The 17,668-nt window shown below is 39.9% G+C and overlaps 1 protein-coding gene and 1 pseudogene across 1 annotated transcript in view; one reads left to right on the top strand and one right to left on the bottom strand.

The window, feature by feature from the left end:
• Positions 1 to 17,668, top strand: part of GPC6 (glypican 6) — a 1,029,119-nt gene that overhangs the window by 19,033 nt on the left and 992,418 nt on the right. The window lies entirely within an intron of this gene.
• On the bottom strand, positions 10,342 to 11,694 carry LOC114508808 (annotated as a pseudogene).

The raw sequence follows: 17,668 nt of genomic DNA, 5'->3' as shown, positions 1-17,668 counted from the left end.
AGTAGACATACAAATATTTTTATGAAAATGGCACTAATAGCATGGCACATTTTTTGGCCATCGGTGGCTCCAAGAACCCTTCATGCTGTGAATCCTTTTTCCTAACTGCAGAAATGGGGCCGTGAGCGGTTCCAGCTGGAGAAAAGGTGGCACCAAGTCAGCTTTCTGTGCGCTCCGTGATCCGACTTGGTGTATGTTTTAGTTTCTCTCTTTTCTATCAGGTTTGTGACTCTGAACATTTAAACCGCTGTGCTGCCGCTCAGCTTGCCTATGAAGATGTCTGAAGCAGGTTCGCGGTGATAAAACAATATAGCGGATGCCCAGCTGACAACAAGCAGGAACCTTCCTTCTTTAAATACAAACCTCCCTTTTCGTTTGTAAAGTGGAATGTTCTCTCTCTTAAAAGTAACACAGCTGCAAAAAAAAAAAAAAGTAGGAAGGCAGAACACACTAAGTTATAAAATATGACTTGGTAGCTCCACAGAGAGTTAGCTGTTTCTGAGAAAAAAAAATCAAAATCGAGTTGTAAAAGGAAGGTATTTAAAAGCATGGCACAAGAGAGCCTTACTTACGGAGCTGGTGAGCAGCCAGGACACGGCCGCCTCGCGGCTCCGGCTGGCCAGCTCTGCTCCTGCAGCGGCGAGTTCGTTCCCGTGCAGCTCAGACTCGGAGGTGTCAGCCAGCACCTGTCTTTCCAGAGTGCCACTGCTGATGAAATAAGAGAATTCCAGGAATAGTTTTAATACTAAAGTAGGCGCTACCCCAGATTTTGTGTTACTTAAAGCTGATCCGTACAAGGCAATAGTTCTAAAAACAAGGCTGCAAGCTTGTTTTTCTCCCTACACGGCGTTGAAATTTTCTGATCTTGTGTGTTTCTTTAGGTGTTATACCTATTGATTCTTAGGATACGGTGAATTTTTCCTGATGAAACAGGTGTAGCATTGAAGGTGCTGCTTTCTGAATCAGATGCCTGATCTTGGACATCGGATAGGAAGCTAGGGACCCTGTTTCTCGGACAGTGGGCCAGTTTCCTGTCACGGAAAATATAAGCCTGACACGTAGCATGTACTTTTTGAAGTTGTGGAACACGGTGTGGGTGTGGGTTTGGGTATGGGTAAGAGCTCTTTGCTCAACATAATAAACAGTGGGAAAGTTTTGTTAAGGACTAGCACTAAGTCTTATTTGCTAAAGTACTGGTTTCAGTGAGGATAGACATGCTAATTTACTTTCCTAATCACTGAAGGAAACTCCTCTGTTTCATTGGGGAAAGTGGGACAGACACTCATGCCTTTGTGGTTTTAAGGCGCTCTCCTGTGAACAAATGATGTGAAGTCCAATTGTTTTTCTAAGAAGGAATGCAGTCCGCAGGGATACTTCTTACTTTCTCGTACATCATGCAGTATTTGATTTAAACATGTTGGAGCAGTAATCATCTTGACCTGTGTTATAAAAATAAAATATATATACCTGATGTATTTGATCAGTCTCCATTCAACCCATAAGCTCCCGGATGCCAGGGTCTTGTCCTATTTACCCTCGCAGAGCCCCCAGCCCCTGGCACACCTAGGCATTCAGTACACGTCTATTGAATGTACACAATGATGACAGTGACTTGGGCTTTTATTTGATTCTTGGCACACAACCTCTATGTGCATGTTGACCAACTCCTGTGTATTCTCTGTTATAAAAGCCATTCTGTGTACTGCCGGGCATGTGCTAACTTCCAGCCATTATATTGTCACTCTTATTTCTTCAGACTTTTATTGAACAAAAGTGAGGTTAGAGCTCCTGGCTGTCACTGCGTTTACACTTGGGGAGGGCATGTGGTATAAGGTGCCACGGAAGTTATTTCCTATGGAGACTAATGTTGAGATAGTTCTCTACCATGGACATGGGTGATCTGGAGAATAAAATGTGTATGTAAAGCTGGTCCAGGTAAACATCAAACATCATTTTCCCCACCCTAATTTTTAAGGAGAGAAAGAGTGCCTTTGCATTTATCTGTACATTTAGTTTTGAAAAAAAAGAGAACACTACAATATTATAGAACCATAATGTTTTTTGAGTTTTTTCTTTTTTCTTTTATTCTAAATGCCCTCCTCCCCGTCTCCCACCGACAGCTGTCAGCCTGCTCTCTGTGTGTTAGTCTGTCTCTATTTTGCCCGTTAGTTCATTTTGTTCGTTAGATTCCACATGTGAGTGAAATCATGTGGTATTTGTCTTTCTCTGGCTGGCTTGTTTCACTTAGCATAATGTCCTCCTGGTCCACCCATGCTGTGGCAAAGGGTAAGATTTTCTTTCTTTTTACGGCCAGGTAAATGGCCATAAATGTACCACAGCTTTTTTTACCCACTCATCTACTGATGGACATCCGGGCTGCTTCCAAACCTTGGCTGTTGTAAATAACACTGCAGTGAACATAGGTGTGCATATATACTTTTGAATCAGTGTTTGGGTTTCTTTGGCTAAATTCCCAGAGGTGGAATCGCTGGGGTACAAGGCCGTTCCATTTCTAATATTTTGAGGTAACTCCATACTGATTTCCACAGTGGCTGTACCAGTCTGCATTCCCACCAACAGTGCACTAGGGTTTCCTTTTCTCCACAACCTCATCAGCGCTTGCTTATTGATTTATTGGTAATCATTCTGACAGCTGTGGGCTGTTATATCATTGTGGCTTTAATTTGCATTTCTCTGATGACTAGTGATGTTGAGCATCTTTTTTATGTGTGTATCGGCCATCTGTATGTCCTCCCTGGAGAAGTGCCTATACAGGTCCTTTGCCCATTTTTAAATAGGATTGTTTTGGTTTGGTTTGGTTTTTGGTGTTGAGTTTTCTGAATTCTTTGTACATTTTTGATATGAATCCTTTGTCAGATACATCACTGGACATGTTCTCCCATGCAGTGGGTTGACTTTTCATTTTGTCGATGGTTTCCTTTGCTGTGCAAAAACTTTTTAGTGTGATGCAGTGGGATTTGAAAATGTCCTTCATGTTTGAACACTGGGTATTTATGATATATAAACATTTATTGAGCTCTCTTTATATTCCACATACTATTTTATTCTCTTTAGTTGTAGGATCTCATGTAATTTTAACACCATCTTTTCATTGTTGGCATTATCATTCACGTTTTATAGATGGGGAAACTGAGACGGGGGTACAGTGAGCTTTTCCAAGGACACAGGTGTGTGGGAAGACGGGGAAGCACATGAGCCAGGAGGACTCCACGCCCATGGACTGAACTGATACCTGTGTGAATCATGTGATATTTACCCACTCATCTCCTGATGGCACTTGGGCTGCTCATGAATCTTGGCTATTGTAAATGACACTGCAATGAACATAAAGGTGCATATATTCTTTCAGATCAGTGTTTTGGGTTTCTCTGGATAAATCCCCAGAAGTGAGATCACTGGGTCTTATTGGGGCAGCCACTGTGGAACACAGTATGGAGTTACTTCAAAAACATTAACAATGGAACTGTCATACAATATATATTTTTGGAAATGAATTTCTAAGACTGATAATAGCATCTGCTTTGCTTTGATGTGTTCAGCCTTTTGTGCTAGTAATTTTTCCTATAGCATGTATTGGAAACAGCTCTGTTTATGGGCAGAATGAATATCGTTTTTTAAAGACTGCAAGGTACAAGAAGAATCCAGTATATAAGTGCCACTTCTAGATAAATAAATTTTGTACTTTCTTTGCAAAAAATAAAAAAGAGAGCATCCTTGTTCCCAGGGAAATTGAGTGTAAATCTGCCACTCCAAAATTCTCTTAGATACGTGGTTGCTATTTTAAGACTTTAAACTCCTCCAGGGCCAGGTTTATACGATTTCATTTGTTCCACATGTACTTTGCCAGGGTTGGACAAGCAGATAAGCTTCTTAGCTGGTAGATTTAACTGACTGTCTGTTCACTTTTGAGGTGTCAACATGGGGTTTAGTGAAAAATATTGGGGATAAGCAAGTATTGACATGAAAAAAGGAGATTAATAAAAATGAAGTAACTGATATTTCTGGCATCATTTATTTTTATTCTTTCTCTCTTTCTCTCTCTTCCCCCCACCCACCTCTCTACACATGTACTAATGTGTATTATATGTGTTTAATGTGAAGTTGTTAATAAGAGCGATGATGTTGGAGCCAGGGTACATATATCCTAGGAAGCTGTAACACATTGTATGTTACAATATATTAGAACTCCTTGCAATTTTTTTGACTTCTAGAGCTTTCCTCAAGCCAAAAATAACCTTTACTTTTCTCAAGTCCTGATGACAGAGTGCAGTAGTCACAGTGGCTTTGGGGATGCTGGCTTCAAACATCGCCTTGGCAGAGGAAAGAGAAGGTTCTAGAAGAAGAATGGGTGGGAGAGAGCAATTTAAAACAATGGATGAAGACAAAGATGCAATTATGTTGCGTTGTTAAGTCTTCTTGTGAAAAAATATGTTATGAGGGCCCCAAATCATTTAAAACCTAAGCAATTGACATTTTATGACAGATCTTTCTAGATATTTTCCATTTTAAAAATTTATTTATCCATTGGTGCTATAAAATATTTAAATGGTACAAAAGGATTGGCATCTTCAGAAGCAACCATTCTTACAGGTATTTATGGTCCTTCCACGGATGTTTTATGCATACAGACATTTATAAATATTACATATACTCAAATGGTAACACACTGTATTCATTTTTTTATGCAGGTATTTTCCCACTTAACAACTTATCTTGCAACTCATTTCATTTTAGTGCATTTCACTTGTTTCATTTCATTTCAGGAGTTGCCTCTTTTTTCTCTCCCTTCTAAAGGTTGCATTTCATTCCTCTGTATGAATTTACCAGACTTAATATCTCCAGTGGTCTATTTGTGGACCTCTAGGTAGTCTTGTTTTTGGTGTTACCAACTGTACTCGGAGTGTTCTTCCATGTACACCTATTTATGTAAGTAGGATTTTTATCTCCGAAAGAAATTCCTAGAAGTAGAAATGCTGGGGAAAAAGTCCCAGCCCTCGAACATTTCCATTGCCATTGCCATGATTCTCTCTGTTGGTTACTCTCAATCCTGCAGTGCATGAGAGCAGCACACGAGAGCAGCACACGAGAGCACTTGTGATGGTCAGGTTGCTCAGGCCGAGAAGGTGCTGTTCACATGGTGGTACATATGGATGGAGTTTTGCTTTGTCTGCAGCTACTCCTTGCCCTTCTTGGTGCTAGCTCATTGCTCTTCTATTTCTGAGACCCTTTGTTCAGGGTATGTGCTACTCAAGTTCAGATGAAGTAGGTGGACGGTTGGAGTATTTGACAGTCCCTTCTGGCCACTTTTCACTTTAGAATTATACACCATCGCAGAAGACTACAAATTGTATAAATAAAAGTATACCTATTAACTATGTGGGGTTAATGGTACAAAATGCTTTATTTCTGTATTTGGAATAGAAAGCTGTGTGTGAGTCTGTATCCAAGGGAGTCCGGTGTTCACCCACGAGCACACATTCATGCAAGAGCTTCCGGAAGGACGACAGGTAGATCCGACCATGAAATTTCTTAGTGGTCTGCTCTCTGAGTTTTTAAGTCTGATCTGCTTCATTTTAGACAATGGACATATGGCCCTAGCTAATTATATGCTTAAAGCTGATGCATTTCCAAACCGTTGATGTTGCTCCATGGGGGACCTCAGAAGCCATGATAGTAAGACATGTGATCAGAAAGGTAGGGGATGTGTGTAGAGTGAACATCCGACCTGTAGAAAAACCCACCATATGCTCTGAAAGATGGGTTTGTTAAGACATATATGTTAGTTTTCTTTTCGTCTGTGTAATCTGTAGCAACTTATTTGCATAGATGAGCTGTTTCAAATGTCCAGGTGGTGGGCTGGAGCCAGCTCCTCCTGGGCCACACTGGCCAGTTGTTAAATTTGCAGGCATTTTGTGAGGTGGCTGGCCTCTTCCGGTAGTGGCTGGCAGTTGGTCGTGGTGGAAGTGTTCATACCGCAGACATTGGCAAGCACTGGCCGTCAGGGCCTCTGTCCCTGTAAAGGAGGTTGTGAAACACGTACCAGCCCAGCACTGTCCACATGTGTGTGTAATCCATCCTCTGCCCCCAAATGAGGAAACACCAGATCTGAACTATTAAAAAGCCATTCGCTTGCAGAGTCTGATTTCCAATAAGCAGGTTAAAGTAGAAATTTGTTCTGTTGTGCCTTCCTCATCAAAACCTTAGTCATGCTTTATAGATTAATTTCACTTTCTGTAAGTCCAAATAATGTTCATATGTATCATTATCGTGTTCCCTTAATATGTGTATATTTTCTTGGTTGGTTTTGGATATTTTTCACACCCAAAGGATCTTTTGGCAAATAAGACATTAAAGACATCCTAACAGTATGATTTACCAAGATTTTCTGGGGTAGCTCACAGCCCTAAGGTTCAGAAGGGTAATGTAATATTTGATGGTGGAAATCAGACAGTCTGGCAAAAGTGCTGCTACAGAGTTAGAGAAACATACATTTAGAAGGATGGTGAGAGTTCCTATGATGCAGTACCCTCATTTGTAAGAAGGAAGAATAACATTAGCGCTATTAGGATTCATATGCATCAGTATTTGAATTGCCCTGATCCAACATAGCTTGAGTCTTACGTGCTTTGTATTTGAATGCAGAAGCCGAGGGCCTTAGGGCCTGAAAATGAGTAATATGTGGAGGTTGCAGTGTTAATTTTTCCCCTCAATATTAAAATATGAAAGAATGGCTGTTATCCGGTCAAATGTAGGTAATGTTAATAACTTGATCAGAATTTAAGGAGATTAAATATCAGAGTTAGGGCTGTGCTGGTAAATATCCTTTATAAAAGGCAGAAGTAATAGAGAGTTGTATATAGCCTTGTGGCTTTTGCCATTCTATAAGTAATAAAATGTGATTTATTTTGTACTCTGTCAAGAGGCACAAAGACATAATGACTTAGAAATCCTGCATAATAATGAACTGGAAAACTCATGTTTTCTGGATGTGAAAAAGATTATAAACAGACTATGATACCTATTTCAGTTTATGACTTACCGATCTATAAAGAAAATGACTTGTAAAACCCAAATTAAGCAAGAGTAGGGGTAGTTGACTAATAATGAAGGCCAGCTGTACTCGTTTCTTTTAATAGCGATACTGCAGGATTAAAAGTGTGGTGGTTTCCATGTCAGAGCTCTGGGAACGTGAGGAAGACATTTCTTAGGGTCCTGATGAATTCAGTTTTGTTACAAACTAGTTCGTTTCAATGTTAAGAATGAAAATTTTTAGGAATGTGATTTTCTTCTACATGACAATTTAAAATTGGACTAATGTGAGTTCTTCCAAGAAGGCATGAGATTGGGTATGAAAGGCCTTGTTTTTCCACCTTGATCTCTTAAATCACTCATTTGTAGTTTTCAGCAGAGTTTTTTTTTTTTTTTACTATAGATTTCAGTTCTTTGTGAGGTAATCCATGCCAGTTTTCCTCTTCTATTATTGTATTCCAATGATTCTTTTGAAATATTTGTTTATATATTTGAAGATTCATGAGGATACAACCATTCTTTTGTTTTTCAGGCTAAAAACTCAAATTCCTGTACCTTGCCTTTGATATTTTATTTCTAAATGATCTCATTGTAATCTACATGAAGGTGAAATATTATTTTCTATCACTATAATTTTTTCCATGCCTAATTTCAGAATTTTGGGACAAAAACATTCTGTACAGTCTTGGGAATTTGGAAAAAGCCACATATCATTAAAACAATATCGCCTATTTTCTTTCTAAAGGCTGATATGGTGTGGCCAAATTAACAGTTTGTTAGATTATACACTTAAATTTTCATCAGCGTGTTGAGACAATGGTGTATATATATATGGTCAGGGTTTTTACATAACAGATGAAAATAAAAAAAGAATAGATATACTTAGATTAGTTGACATGTAGCTCTCGGGGAAATGTGTTGTTATAGCTCTCTGTGGAGATATATGTGTTGTTAAGCATATATATTTTTTAACTTGTCGATAAGGCTAACTGAAATACCGTTTTGCTTTATTCACTCGTTCTCTGTAACCTTAGTAACTAGCCCCTTAATTTAGATTGTATCCATTTTGACCTAAAAATAAATGATCTATATTTGCATAGTATTTCAGGGCTCATTTTTAGCATTTCTTGCACCGTAAAAGGTGTTTTAAAGTGGGCCCTGTGCATTCCTGTGTTGTCAAACATACAGGAAACCCCCTGGGAAAGTGTCTGTGTAGTCCTAGAACCGAGAGCCTCCAATGCTGCTTCCCCGGGACTTGATCTGCCCGTCCAGCCGCAGGGTGAGATATATCAGAAAGGGCCCAGTTCATGTGGACAATCAGCAGTAGAAGTAGAGAGAACATTTTTGGATAATCTTGGCTTAGAATATTAAGAGCTGAATATTAGGGTCCTCAGTCCATGAGAAAGCCTAGAAGGTGCCAGACAATACGTTAGGCACCTGGGGGGATATAGCCATGAACAGGTGAGTAGGGTTTCTGCCTGCACAAGGAGGTGTGGTGGGAAGGAGGTGGGCGGACACAGCACTTCTGGCTACCTGAAGGCCAGCCCTGAGTGAGCGAGAGCCGCAGCGCACCGCTGCAAGCATTGTGGGTATCCTTGCATCGGTGCCCTGTGCCTCAGCTGGGGCGGTCTTACTTGGAAGCACACGCACGTGGAGTCGCTTGGTAGGATTGGCTCATTGAAGCCAGAAAAGTCTTTTCAAAGGGCTGCTTCTCTGGTTCAAGCACGGTGATGTCTTCCCCTGCTGCTAGAAAGAAGACATAGTTACTTAACGTGGATGCCATACGCTCCTGGAGTGGTAAGCTCCACTCCCAGCACACCGACCAGAACTCGGGTTCCCTCCGGGACCCACCTGCTCTCATCTCTGCGTGCCCGCCTTGCAACAAATGACCTCTGGTGTGTCCTTCCCATGGCAGCTCCACTTGCATGTCCTCAGGAAGCCTGCCTCGAACTCTTGGTCAAGGTCAGAGCCTCTTTTCTTCCTCCTTCTAGGGTCTTTTTGGGGGAGCACTCGTAGCAGTCGTCATAATCTAACTTAGTGGAAACAAACACGATGATCATTAGATCTACAAAACGTATGGAATAAGTTCATTTTTTATCATCGGAAGAGTCACGGAGCGGGGTGAGGATAGGATTGGAATTACACATCTTACCCTGGAGGCAAGCTGCTTTTTGTGAGCAATATTATTTTCTGAGTGACTGTGTACTTGCTGAGTAATTGGGGGCATGTCACAACTTAGGAAATAATCTAATACAGTATTGACTTAGTCAGGGTTCTATCAGTGAAAAGACAATAAAATTAAATTTTGATTTATTAGCACAGGCATGTGAAGCCTATAATTTTAGAAGTGAGCATCCGCATGACATTTGTTTCTCATTCTGTCAGTTGAAAGTTTGAGTATTGATTTCTACTTCTGTATTTATCAATATAATGAATATTGACTGTCATAAAAATGTCCCCTGGACATTTTACAGTCCTAGGGTATCTTCTAAATACAGAAGTACATTAAGGCGTGTGTCATTCTGTTGTCACATGTTTCTCTTTGTAATTCTCCCTGCCTTCCTCCTCTCTGTTTTTTCCTGCTTTTCTCTCTCTCTCTCTCTCTCTTTTTTTTTTTTTTCATTAAATGAGTAGCATATGAGCCCATGCCACTGGGTAGAAGTGTGCTGTATGTACATTGACACCAGAAGTATAAATAAAGGTTAAAAGCCCCCACGGCCGCCTATGATCTCTTGCCTCTTCTGCTCAATTGATGTTTCCCATCAGGGTTTTTTTCTGAGTGTTTATACATATAAACACATGCACAATATTATATGTATATCTTTATAGATACGTAGATCACACTTATATCTGGAGATGAGAGAGTATACTTTGTAAAGCAATGTGCTTTTTTTTTTTACAAAAGAATTAAAAATCATTTTACTTCTGCACACCTAGATTATTTTTTCCTCCTCTTCTCTGTAAATTGCTTTTCAAATGCAAAATGCTTTCAAGTTCTACTTAAAACTTCTTACTGAAGCCCTTTCAGAGTCTCTTATCTAGAACCCTTTCCCGCCTTTCCCACCTTCATATATTTTTATATTCATCATTTTTAAACATTTATTTCTGTGTTTATTCCACAGGAGGTGGAATCCGCGTGGACATTTCCCCCAGTGTCCTATACTTTGGGGGACTTTAGAGAGTTGACAGTAACACAGCTTTTCCGTTGCTCCAGTAGTTGGAGACCAAATGAGAAACGGGATAGAAAATCAGATGAGTGGAGATTAGAGGAACGAATGGAGATTGAAGCTGATTGCAGATCTCCGTTGAGATCCCAGGTGGGAGGGGCTCCCTGCCAACTCCCCGCAGAATGTCCTGGACCGGGTGCTGTAGTTAATGGCACATCGGGATGATTGGAGGCCTCTGCCGTTTTTTCCTGTGGACCCAAAAGCAAGCAGAAAGCAAATTCATTCAATAAAAAAGGTTGAGTTTGTATTGCAAGATTGATTCCTTCCCCGTCATCCACTTGTTCTGATAATAGTTTCCCCTTCCCTCGGTGGTCAGGGGGCAGCAGAGGCCTGGAGTGCTATTTGGACAGAGGTGTCTCCACAGGGAACTTTAGTGCTAGGGCAAAAATGTACTCAGCGGCAGACCTTGAATGTTTGTATGTTATCCCCTGTTCCGCCCAATTTTGGACTCAAATAAGTTACTTCAGATTGATTTAATGATCAAATCTGCTTGTCTCCCTGTCCCACTTGCCATCTCCTAAGGCAAGGTGTTGTTTGGAAAACACTAAATAACAGCTTTCAGAAACTGCTAAAGCTTAAGGTAAAAGTACTCAGAAATCTTTGACATAAAAATTACAATTTAGATAATGCCTAAAGCCACCGGTAAAAATGGAGGCTTGATGTGCATCAAATAAAGCTTCAGAGCGTATGTAAACGCGTCAGCGACAGCTCATCCGTCCTCCTGCTAGAGCTCCCGCAGCGCACAGCTCCTCCCGACCACGGTCCTGGAAAGAGGCTCTGCACAGCACCGCAGTTTTGATGGAGGCAGCAACGCCATCAATTAGTGGAAAGTGGTTTTCGTTTCCTTCCCGGTCATTTAATTCTGTCACATGCAGTGCCACTCAGTGAATGTCTTCTTGTCTGTCACATTCACTAAGGAGTTGATGAGTAAGTTTTTGTGACAACAGCCCATTGTCCCTGCAGCCACCCACGAGATGCATGTCCAGCCTCCCACATCGAGCGTGGTCGGAAAAGGATTTTAGGGAGTTCATGACCGAAGGGAGGGGACCTCAGCCTTGGTGTCAGTTCCATCACAATGTGCCAAGGTAGCCTCGTTACCTGTGAGCCTCAGGACCATGGTGTGACCAGTGGTGGCATCATCAGAACCCACACTGGAGAGAGGGCTGTCATCCTCTGGGAAGGTCACTGGAAGCTCTCTTTGCTGAGCATACAGAAGGCCCCGGGGTCCCCCTGGTTGAACAGACTGACGTCAGAGGAGTCTGGCTCTGTCCTCCAGAAGCGGGTGGGCTCCACGGAGAACCCCCAACGGACTGCAGCTGCGGCATGCGGAGGCCGCCTCCCCAGCAGCTGTGGGTGTGAGCTCCTCCAGAGATTTCAAACCAAGTAAAACACACGCCTGGGAATAGCCCAACAGAAGTAAGTAATACAACCATTTTTTAAGGAAGATCAGATGAGTGATTTAAATGTTTACTTGGTAACTTTTTTTCTTGAGCTTGAGCGAATCTGAGAATCTTATTGTTAGATATAAAGGTTAATTTTGCGTAGACTTTCATATCCTCTGGAAAGAAATATGAATGAAATATCCCCGCCCTTTATGTATTGTGAGTGCTATTTTATTGTTAAAATGGGAACTAGTAATGCTGGAAGGTAAATTACTAATTTTCCCTAACAGACTTAAAATTTGGTAATGGTGCTTTTCCCATTAAAGAACCAGGACTTTCCAGCTACCACAGAGGACCAGTAATTGATTCTTTTTTTTTTTTAAATTTTTAAGGTTATTTATTTATTTATTTATTAGAAAGAGAAGGGAGGCAGATAGAGAGAGAGAGAAACATCAATGTGCGGTTGCTGGGGGGTCATGGCCTGCAACCCAGGCATGTACCCTGACTGGGAATCGAACCTGCGACACTTTGGTTCACAGCCTGTGCTCAATCCACTGACTACACCAGCCAGGGCTTGATTCTTTTAGTTACTTGCACTAAACATAACTAATGAACAGTCAGACCTTCCTTCTTAAGTTTTATAAATTCTGAAATCAAGTTTATTTTGTGTCCGTGGGATTATAGTAATTTATTGAGTATCAAGCTAGAATTAGTTTTTTAACTGCTATTAAAAAAAACTGATAGTAACTCAACTCTTCGGATGATAATGAGGTAAACTGGATAATATAAACCAGGCCATTTTGTAGCATCTTAGTTTCAAGTTTGGAAATGTGACTAGTTTGAATGATACAATGATTATAATTAAGTTGTAATTCTAATAACTCAGCTTTGAGAACATGTAAGTTGTCTTTAAATTACACATTTATCAAATGAATAAGATAAAGAAAATTAAAACTTGGGTGGAGCTTTAACCATGATATATGAATTTATATTACCATTGAAATTGCCTTTTAAAAATTCCAACAGTAGTCACTTTATTTGGGAAATAATTTACAGAATGATGAATGTGAATGATTTTGAGCAGTGAATTTTAAGAGGGAATTGAAGAATGAGGTGATCCATTTTCTGTGTGTATACATACATGTATGTATGTATATGTTAGAAAATGTTTAAATGATGTGATTAGAATGGAATCATTGTGTTTATAAGTCTTTCAAAACACAGATTGTTGAAGCACAATGCACCAGGTTGTGAAGATTCTTAAATAATTCATGTAAGTCATCAGAGTGGAGTTCCAACAATTTATTCTGGTCTTATTTGGATATACTATCTGTGAATGATTCAGTAGATGAAGGTATAAATATTCATCTGTTTCATCGCTGGTAACAGCTGAGAATTCCTGAACAGGCAATGGACCACAGAATCCAGATCTTCGATGCCTGCTCGTACCCACCGACTTACCCAACTTTATTCCCATGCCAGAGATCAGCAGTTTGGGGACATTTGTATTGATCAGCTGCAGAAACAGAATTATACTTCTTTTTATTAGAATTTGGAAAAGTTATTACCTGATTACCTAGGAAAAGACAGGTGGTAGGCTTTATTCCCATGAAAACTTAGAATAAAGTGCTTAAGGAACTCGCAAAATGGTTTACCCACTTCTCACAAAGCTACAACCTGAAATACAACTTGTAAAGCCAAATGTGAATGAACTGTACCCTAGAAAGGTAATCCTTATGGCTAAAAAAAGACTTTTAGTTCTCTCTGAAATTTAGTTCAAATTATTTTTACAAAAATAGAGTCCGAATCCTATCTAGGTAAACAGAACTGCATTTAAGAGCTATATTAAGAAAAGTTGAACATATAATGCATTAGTAATATTTCATATCTAACAACAGGCTCAGTCCCATGCTGCTAAGCTGATAGAATTTATTTGCCTAAAAGTTAAAAAAAGTATTTTACATGGCAAGATCTTACTATTTGTCACAAAAAATTTATATACTTTGGATTTCTGTTTATAATATTCCCTCTAAGATCCAGAGACTGATTTTCTCTTTTTTTCCCCCAAGGGAAATATGTGAAGTTGTCCTCACACAGCTTCTCCTTAAGAAATTTAAAACTTTGAGGTAGTTGGAAAAATTATTCATCTAGGTGTTTACTCATTCATTTAACAGTTATCTACTAAACATGAACTAGGCCACAAAAACAAAGGCATAATGTGCCTTTGTTTGGGGGAATGTGAGAAATTTATTCTGGAAATGAATATAGATTATGTCTTTCTCCTTTATATATCCTTTTGCAATCAGCACAAAAACAGTACGTTAAGTATCAAAACATAGAATTCTATGCTATAATGAATGGGTTTTAGAGGAGGACATGATCCTGTGCCATTTGGAGATGTCATTATAAAATATTCATAGTGTGACTATATTCATTCATTTATTCACTATATATATTGAGTGCTTACTATATATACCAGACATTTTTTAGGAGCCTGAAACAAATTCCCTCAAGAAGATTGTTTTCATTTGAAAACTATTAACAAGTAGCATCTGACCTCAGAAAATTCAGCTTAGTTCATTCACATTTCTTTTGCTTACAAAGGGTCCATGGCTTTCTACTATAAATATAAGTATGAATGCATAAAATGTCTCTTTAATGAATATAAAATATATATCCACTGTTTTTGAAATTTCCTGAATAAATATTAATGGAAATGACTGTCTATAAAGCACCTAATTCTAATTTTGATATAATGGTTTCCCTGTGTTTTCAGAGTACTTCAATATACCGATATTGTATCGCAAATCGAGTCTCATCTCAGACCGTGTAAAGACTGGGGGAAAATGTTGTGTGGGGATTTTAGTAAGGATTTGAGGCCAAACCCTGGGGAAAGTTCAATCCAAGCTCACGCACTCACAAATTTTGATTGTGTGTTCAAGCCTTGTGAATTTGAGCTCTTGATCAGGCAAAATGCTGAGGAATATTACAAGTCCTGCTTGAAAAGGAAAGCCTTTGCTGATTATAGACTAACCTGCATGCCAGCGCTGACATGTTGCGAACAGATGCACTAATACATTGCAACTGTTTTCATCTCATTGAGGGAAAGGCTGTTTTCAAGTTCTTAATGGTTATTTTTCTAAAAATGGTTCATTTAAGACCTTAATTGGGTACATGAAATGTTTCTTTTGTCATCGATCCTAGTATGTGCACATTAACAACATGTACTAAAGGATCCTTTTGTTTTAAGCAGTACACAGTTGTTTGAGGTGTAGAAATGAGAAGAGCTTCATTCTTTAGAACACCGTTTGACCAGACAGCAAAGGAGAAACCGACAGACCTCAAACTCGGTTTAAGTGGAGGTGCAGGATTCAGTTAGTGTATTATATTAGCTTGCTAGCGCTGCCATAACAAAACCCCAGACTGTGGGGCATAAGTAATAGAAGTCTCCTTTCTTATAGCTCTGGAGGCTGGAAGTCCAAAATCAAGGTCTGTTTCTTCTAAGGCCTTTCTCCTGGACTTGGAGATGACCACCTTCTCACTGCACCCTCACTCACATAGCCACTTTTTCTGTGCATGTAATCCTGGTGTTGGTGTGTCTACATTTCCTCTCTGTAGGGACACCGGTCTTATTGGATTAGGTTCCACCCTACTGGCCTCATTTGCATTTACTCACTTCTCTAAAGGTCCTATCTCCAAATGTTGTCCTGTTCTCAAGTATGAGGGGTTAGGGCTTCAACACATGAGTTGTTTTGTTTTTTGCAGGGGTGCCTGGAGTAGGGGATCCAATCCAGTCTGTCACAGCTAGGAAAATTTTTAAGTACTTCAATTTGTAACCACGCAGGTGAAAACATTTACCTGTAGCCAAGCGAGCGCTAAGGAAGGTGTGGAGCCCCAGGCCAGGAAAGATGAGCAAGTGAATCCTCAGGGCTTAAGCTTTCTCATCTCTGGTTGTGAAAATGTCAAATAAACAAACCAGGGTCCTTTTTACCTTTGATGCAAGAGACCTTTTTACTCCGAGGTTAGTCGGGAACATCCATAAAAAATACCCAAAGCCTTTGGCTTTTTCGCTAGCAATTTTATTGGTCTTTACACTTTGAACTTAGAAAAAAATGGTGTGTGTGTGTGCATGGGCCCAAATTGGGGGATGGCTCTGGGCGGGGAGTGCCAAAGGACGAGAATCTCTTAGAAGCACACTCTGGCCACAGAATACCTCGTTGTTGAGACTCCCCTGAAGAGGAGCCGGTGTGGGGTGGGGATTTAAGGTCGTAGAGCTCAGGGTGCACAGGGTCCCTGGAGCCACCAGAGTGGTTGGCTGCTAGCTCCTTATACCTTCCTTTGTGAGTGCCTGGGGCAGGCGGCCGGGTGTAGCATCCCTGTCTGGGCTGACATCCCATCATTAATAGCCTGCCGCCTACTTGGCAACTCTTTGGGCATGTGGCTCTTATTTCTTTCCAGCTTACCTCTTCCCCTCTGGCTAACTTCTTAGGTGGCTTGTATGCAAGAATTTATATTGTATGTCTACTCTATTCGGTCTCATACGGATAACATCCTTCATTTCAGTATTTTTAAAGGGAATGAGGATATGAATCAGTGCTTCCAAAGGAGTCATTCAGATACCAGAAGTGATGTCACAACGTGGCCCCATGACTAGAGAAAACAGAACCCAGGGGAGGGAGGTTTTGCCTTATAAATCACTCCCCATGACATCTCCTGTAGCCCCATACCAACCCCGAAGGACATGATTTGTTTGGTTAATCATTAGTTAAATTACGATACTTTGCAAAGGTTGCTTCATGGTTTTACCGTAAGTGAAGAAATTGACAAATGAACTAGTGTAATGAAAATAAAGCCTGGTTTTTAGTGCCGGTTTTGCAAGTAATAGCCTGGTGACCATTAGCAAGTCCCTTGGTCTCCCTCTGTTTCAGCGTCTCTATCTCTAAAATGATGAAGATAATATCCGCCAGCCTTATTAGGAGTTGTACGGATCAAATGAGATAATGCCAAGGAGAGTGCTTTATAAACTGCCGGGCATTATATGGACAGAAATGATGAATGCTGGTAGAGAAATCTGAGATTATATTGGAGGCATTAAAAGCTTATGATAAATGCTTTTGCTTCTCAAAAATCTTGTCTATTCAGACTAAACCAAGGTGCCTTTACTACAACCTAATTCCTCAAATCCACATCTGAGCTTGATCTTCAAGTATTTAGATTCCTAGAACCTAAACAATGAATGTTAGCTATACTGTGAAAGTATGTATCGGCAAAGACTATGGTTAAAATTTGTTTCATATTCAATTTTTTGATTTTCATGTTTTTTTAAAAAACTAATTGTTCAACTGTGTGGGATTTTTAAGGAAAAACTTTGTGAATATTTTTTTGCAAGTATCTTTCCAATGTACTTTAAGGTTGCTAAGGGCAGGAGTGATGTATCTGTCGTCTTTGTTTCTCCAGCAACTGGCAAACCCAGTGCCTAGAATTCTATAGTAGCTTGTGGGATAAATCTAGACTAGGGAACATATCCTTTATTCTTGTTTGTTAAAGATTTTACTTATTTATTTTTATAGAGGGAAGGGAGGGTGAAAGAGAGAGAGAGAGAGAGAGAGAAACATCAATGTGTGGTTGCTGGGGGCCATGGCCTGCAACCCAGGCATGTGCCCTGACTGGGAATCGAACCTGCGATGCCTGGTTTGCAGCCCACGTTCAATCCACTGAGCTATGCCAGCCAGGGCTCCTTTATTCTTTAAAACTGGCTTTTCTAAGAAAAAAGTTAGAGTTGAGCCCCTTAGTGCTGTGCTGTTCATTTTTTAATCACACCCCTTATTTTGAAAATAGTTTTATATTATGTCCCAATGAATTAAATATCTTTTATTTCAATACTATACTTCAATACTGGAGTGTATGGATGTTGAAATAATGTTGTTAGTGCTTTGGTTTCACCATAGGAGCTGAAGAGAGACATTTTGATTTTTAATTGTGATTAAAGTCACATAACATTAAATTTAT

This window comes from Phyllostomus discolor, chromosome 11, assembly GCF_004126475.2.
Source record: "Phyllostomus discolor isolate MPI-MPIP mPhyDis1 chromosome 11, mPhyDis1.pri.v3, whole genome shotgun sequence".
In the NCBI taxonomy this organism is placed as follows: Eukaryota; Metazoa; Chordata; class Mammalia; order Chiroptera; family Phyllostomidae; genus Phyllostomus; species Phyllostomus discolor.
The sequence above is the reverse complement of the archived record's forward strand: the minus strand, read 5'-3'. Positions and strand labels throughout refer to the sequence as shown.